The sequence below is a fragment of the Patiria miniata genome, unplaced genomic scaffold, assembly GCF_015706575.1.
Source record: "Patiria miniata isolate m_02_andy unplaced genomic scaffold, ASM1570657v1 HiC_scaffold_6, whole genome shotgun sequence".
Taxonomy (NCBI): domain Eukaryota; kingdom Metazoa; phylum Echinodermata; class Asteroidea; order Valvatida; family Asterinidae; genus Patiria; species Patiria miniata.
Window position 1 is genome coordinate 22,082,724 of NW_024037073.1, and position 6,966 is coordinate 22,089,689.

The following is a 6,966-nucleotide window of genomic DNA, read 5'->3' on the forward strand; positions in this document are numbered from 1 at the left end:
GATGTTACATTCGAACGGTCTCTCCCCCCCCCCCCCCCCCCCCCCCCCTAAAAAAAAACAGTTGTGAGCAGGGGCCATCAATTTTACACCAGGCACGGATCTAGAGGGAGGGGGGTTGGGGTAAAAAAAAAAAAAAAAAAGTAAAAAAAACCCATTATCATACAAATTCCTAAAAAATTATACTGGTATAATGTACCCCTGTTCAAAATACGGCACACCAGTCTGTAATCTAGCGTTACTAGCGTTACTAATCGTCGAATTTGAACAGCGCCCCCTATTAAAATATGGAACCAGCCCCCCCCCCCCTAGTTTTTAATTTTACGGAGGCCAAATGTCCGGAAAAAAAACACCTGTTTACATCGGATTTTTTGGCTGATGTAACACCCCCCCCCCTGCGAAATTCCTGGATCCGCCCCTGTACACTATTAGGTAATGTAGTGTGCACGATTGTAGGCTTTTATCGGCACTCCCCTGGGCACTCCCCATTGAATATATGTACAAGAAAAGGAAGATACTTAAATTTTTCAAGATATTTTAAATTTGGATTTGATTATTTTTCTTGAGTACTTTCCATCAGCCATGACATCTACTTGAAAACATTGGGATTCTGTAAACAAGAAATTAAGCGTGACACAATGAAATAAGCCAGAGGAGAAAATGGTCAATCTTTCACACAGAATAATTTGACTGAAACAAGTAAATTGGCTCAGATCTACATGTACATGTATTTAATATAAAATTTGCCATTGAAAATACAATTTTATTAAAAGTTCAAAAGAGTTCATTTCTAACATCACGTTGCCAGAAAACTAGAACATTTATAGAATAGAAAGTCTGATTCATTTCAAACACCGCATCTACTTTAATAATTTGCCATTGGAAATATAGTTTTTTGAAATATGAAAGAAGTGACTGTTGATATTTAAACCAAGTCACAAAAATCCAAAATTTACAGCACAAAAATTCTGATAAGTTTAATAACTATATGGTGTACATGTATTATAAATGACAAACACAACTACATTAAAGTAGGTGAATCATATCCACATCATCTACGTTCATACCAACATCCATGACAGAAAACCTTATCGCATTTGCATAAATACTTTGAACAAGGCAAATTTGCACTTCACTGTAACACACATTGTTTTGAAGTTAAAATGTATTTCACTCTCGAAGGTTATACGAAATGACAAAAACACTTCTAAATCGTATATAAATTCTTTGGAAGTTATGGTAACTTAAAACAAAGGGAATACAAATTCATCTTGATGTTTTATAATTACACATTGCACTCAGATGAATACATGGCTTTCATGATTGCATGTGCTGTCCAAATCTGGTCTCAGATTATCATGATCATGACTAATCCTACACATGCAAGACTCATTTAACTATTAAAAACGTTCACATTTGATGTTTCCCATTTACCATCAGAAGCAATGCAATACACTTCTTGTATAATCCTAATGCATTACAGACACACTCTCGCAAAATGTGGTCCGGCAGCTCTCTATACAAAAACCTCGTTGGCTTGGGGTTTTGTACGTAAACCTTATCAGTCAGCCGATCACGCTCAATTGACTTCGGCCAAACCGCAGTCCCATCATAAGAAATAAGTTAACAATGTTAACCGGACCATTTTTTCTGAGAGTGTGTCTCTAATGGACTACAACTTTCTTAAAAGGTACATATGATTATTTGCTTCTTGTGCCTTTACTTTCATTTGAAGCAACAAATTTGCTCAAAATCTTAAGCAGGGTGCATCGTGTCATGCACCATGCATGACAACTAACCTGTTGCAGGTTCAGCTAAGTAGATTGATTGGGTACAGTTTAAAAAAACCGAGAAAACATAAATGCACCTTTTGGGGGGGTCTTGTAATAGGATTCCATTGCTAATACATGTTAAAAAGTGTGTCAGCAGGCATCCTATTTGAAACCACCTTAGTTTTCTTCCACACGATACAATTTTAGCTGGACTTTTTTTCACAGGGTATTTGGTAAAGCTGGGCGAGTTTCCCAAGTATTCGAGTACTCATGAGTAGTGTTTGCTACTCGTACTGTTTGTGGATTTTTGGCTACTCGAGTACTTGTCCTTGCGTGAGTAGAGGTAGGTACATGTACTCGCGAGTAGCAATTTTTTTCACAAGTGCTGACTTATAAAAAGTAACCACTTTGCGCATTCTGCGCTAAACTTGTACTTTGTCTTAATACATCCCCTGCAATAGAGGAATCACTACCTCCATCTGTTTCCACTAACACTCCCCACCAATGAATTTTCAAGTAAAATTAGCCAAAATTTTGCAGAGTAAGGATATCTCATTGCTAAAGAATGCAGTGTGCCTTCCATGCTTTTTATTCATAGTGACTTCCTTCTTCATAATGTTGATGCCATGTTTTTGTTTTTATGGGGATTTAGTAACTACACGCGAGTACTCCACTACTCGTGAGTAATTTCTCTGCTAGTACTTGAGTAGGAAATCCACTACTCGCCCAGGCCTAGTATTTGGTACCAGTCCTATGTTGACTTTGAGCAGAGTTTCTGTCATTAAATCAATAGTTCAACTGCAAATGATTCCAAATGGATATCAATTAACAGATGTTCAATTTTAACTAAGATTGTTCATTGGTCAAGTAAAAATACTTTTCAGCTGCTGTTGTCCACGAAGTGTTTATACAAAATTTGAGCCCTGCTAACCAACTCATTGCACACAGCACGATATGACAATAGCTTGTACATTGACAACTAGTCTCTTTGTTTTCAGTAAAATATTTAATAAAAAAACATGTTTACAATATGTATATTTCATTATCAATTTAGAGCACAAAATTGCATCATGACAAGTTACAATTCATGAGTACTTATTTCAACAATTATTTAATATCATTTTTTTAAATATAGCACTGTCTCCTTATTTTGTTACAATTTTTATATTATAATAATGCAATATATTTAATAATGCACTAATAGTCGGTTTCCCCTTTTTGGTTTATTGGAAATTTGCTTGTTTATTTTAACAAACCTTGGTACTGATCCAGTGTAACCAGCACAAATTTGGACACCATGTATTGGTTCAGTTGAGCTTGCCATTTGGGGTCGAGATGCATGTTGAGAAGATGCCTGGTGATAGATGTCTTGAGATCCTCTGAGGAAAAAAAAAAGACCAAAAAATAGTCAAAATGAGATGAGCAAAATGGTGATTAATTTAAACGCAGACTCAAAATGTCAGGCTCTTGCAGGCCATTTAAAGTCTGATACTGGCAAGCGCGTAGATTGTCAGCTGGCAAGCGCGTAGATTGTCAGATCTACATATGACGCAGGGTTCAACATTATTTAAATATTTACAGGCGTACTAAATATCAGAATCATGAGGCCCTTGAATGTCCTCATGTACACCTGTCAGGTCAGATCTTCTGTTTAAATGGTGGTCTGACTGTCTGAGGTACTTCCCTCTTCCACACAACAAATATCTTTACGCAAAGTATGTATCACTAATTTTATTCAGTATTCATAAGATGGAATTTTGCGTCGGGGTGATGTAAATCAAATAAGGTTTTGCCCTTCACCGACGTATACACAGTCGGTATAAACTGTCTATGTGTTACCTCCCGAATGAAAGTTAGAAAAAGCACTCGGGTGGGACTTGAACCCACGACCTCCTGCTTTCAAGTGCAGCACCTAATTTCATCAAACTCTTCGTAACTTAAGATGTATCGCAGCGATGCGACGCGTCGTATCTCTACGATGCGTCGCAGCTGCGACGCGTCCTGCGATCCATTTCACAAAACACGTCGTAAGTGCGAGGCGTCGTAGGTGTTTTTATAGCACAACTCGGTGACTGTTTTATGTATTTAGTCAGCGTTCAGTAAATAGTCCTCTGATATTCAACAAAGAGTCGTCGGATCTCAGCTCGAAATTCGTTAAAATGTGAAACAAAATGGCAGCCGTGCGATGCAATTTTGAAGGAAAACAAGCTCTCATTGGACTGTATAGCTACTTTGAAATTTCAACTCTAATATTCCAGTCTAATTCATAATTATTCAATGAATTTTCCATTTACAACTTTACACACATTGCCTAGGTATTATTATCTCATTTTTGTCATGTTTATGACGTTAAACTGGCTAAGAAAGAGACTTTTCTTATTTTGCGATGACCACTAGACATGTCGTAACTTGCGACGTGTTTTAAGCCGTTGTCAAGGAACTTATGACGCATTCAACACATTGCAACTTTTGTGAAATGGAAGATATGACACGTCGCGAGTTGCGATGTGTTACACATCGTAACTTGAGTTGCGACGCGTCGCCGCGCTTCGTGAAATCGGGTACTGATGTCTTACCACTCAACCACTGAGCTAAGGGGATCGATTGGCTGGTTTGAATCTGATGTACATAGCAGCGGGTATCGCATTAACTATTCACAAGATGGAATTTTGCGTTGGGGTGATGTAAATCAATTTAGGTTTTGCCCCTCACTGACGTTTTTTTTCCAACTTTTACTCAGCAGGTAACACACTGAGTATACAGTGTTTATAGTCGGGGAGGGCAAAACCTAATTTGCTTAGAGTTTTATTCAGCACGCAGACTCCTGTGGTAAAAGGTTCTCGTGTTTGACTCATGCACGATGTTATGTTGGATCAACCTTGGCAGAGGACACGGTGCTGGTGTTCTTGGGCAAGATACATTACTACAATTGCCTCTCTCCATTGAGTACATGTGGAGGGTGCAGACCAGATACTGCTGATCTTGAGCTTCAGCAGAAAATGTTTTCATGGCCTGCTGAACAGGGGTAATAAAGTAAAGTGTGAGCAATCCGAGAGTGTTGTATAAGAGTGCTACATAAACACACTATGATCATCTAATATCTTAACATCAGCGCAAGGTGTTGGGAGACAATGCGTTCAAGAGTTCCACCCAACTTTTTTCCTTAAAACCTCCATAGCGTCTTTTACTAGGAACTGGACCTAGTCCATCAAAATCCATCAATCACTGTGCGTCCAATACAAAACTGTACATGACATTATGGAATCCACCACTGACGCACTGGTTGACATTCATGGACTTGCTACACATGGCTTTTATGACAATAGCACTACAGGAAGCTAGGCAAAATCAATCGGACACCCCTAGCACTGCTTCAGGCCATTAGGCCCATGTCCATCATACTACATCAATATTTAGACACCCCAGGCCTTCTGGACCAAGTCCCCCAAAATCCACCAAAATGGGGGGATGGATTTTGATGGAGTTGGGGTGGTTAGGGTTAAGGGGGAGTTCTTGGTCACAGAGTCCACTGTACCTACCAGGTAAATCTGAGTTGACCACCCCAGGGTAAATAGGTAAAGGCCCCCATGTTGTGACAACATGAAGCTTGTCCCTCAGCTCAGGATGGGCCTTCATCTGTAAGGCCAGGGTGTTGGAGTCGATGCCTGTACCGTCTGCTGTCTTATTAAGGATCATCTGGATGGACTTCAGATGGGAACCTGGGCAGGAAAAAAAAAAAATTTACAAGTTGGAAATTATCCTTTTTTATATTGGATTTTTGTTTGCCCTTCGCCGACATATTTTGTAAACACTGTACAGTTAGTGTTGTCCAAAGGCTTAGGTGGGACTCAATTTATGACCTCCAAAAACAAACAAAGTTGGGTTAAGCGCTGCTACATCAGACTCCAAACGGCCAGCTTGCCACAGCAAGCTCAGTGGTCGAGTGGTAAAGACGTCTGCACTAGCTAATCAACCATCATGGACAGGGATACCTCCATTAACTCCAAGTAGATGGTGTCAAACCGGTCTGAGAGAAGACGCTGCAGGTATCATCTTAGACATCAATCCAAATTGTACAGTCAGTAATTATATAATTCTTATCAGGAAAAAAACAACATTATTTTACCTTACTTTGATTGTATTAAATGATGATTTTCCACACTTACTGCCAAAATCTACACCATTATTATGCAATGTAGCAAACCTGCTAGAGTCGTGTGACTGATTCCAATCTTATATTATGTACTGATTATCAGCACCACTCCATGTACACGGATATCTGCAGCAATTTGCTGATCAACAGGATTGCAATCAGCCAGCTGACTCCAGCAAGCTTGGTTGTGGAGTTGGTTAAGATGCCTGCACTCTAAGCTGAAGGTTCTGGGTTCACATTCAGACCAAGTAGTTAGCCCTTGCAAACTGTTTTGCAAAGATGTTCCATCAACAAAACAAAATATGACATCAACTTGATTGTCAGGCAAGGCAGAGACTAATTTCAAATGACAACCAACAGCCTCAGACAGAAAGAAATAGCAGCAGATGAGCAAAAAAATCACTTTGTGATGTAAAAATGAAAACTGTTTAACTTCATTCCTTGTCGGATCAAATTGATAATCAAACAGAAAGGAAACACTGAATGAATTAATGGACAAGTATGTGTAAATAAATCAATATCCAAGAGTAGGACACTGTTGCATTTTGAAAAGCAAATACAGCATGTATTTTTAATAATGAAAATTGTAATTTTTTTAATTACCTACTTGTTTATACCAATGTAAAATTTGCAGTTAGTGATTAACAAAGGTTCGTGTGGGTGTTACTTTCCATAATCAGTAACATGAACAAATTTAAACACTTGAATGAACAAATGTATAATCTGGAGCATATAATTAAAACTGAAACCCATTTAATTCTCAGATTTCATGTCAATGCCAGTAATAACGAAACTGAGTTGTCTTCTTTGGTTACAGCTACTGCTGTCATGAGATATGTCACGTGCATTACAATATGTCTCAGAGGAAAGCGGGGGGAAAGGGACATAGTATCATGAACTTTCAGTTTCAACTACCATTTCTGTAGGTGTTACATGTATTCCTTTGGTATAAAACTTGAGTGATCAGTATCACACACTTTGTTGTATTGTTGTATCTGAATGAAATGTTGGATATGCAGATCAATGCTACACTGTACATGAAGT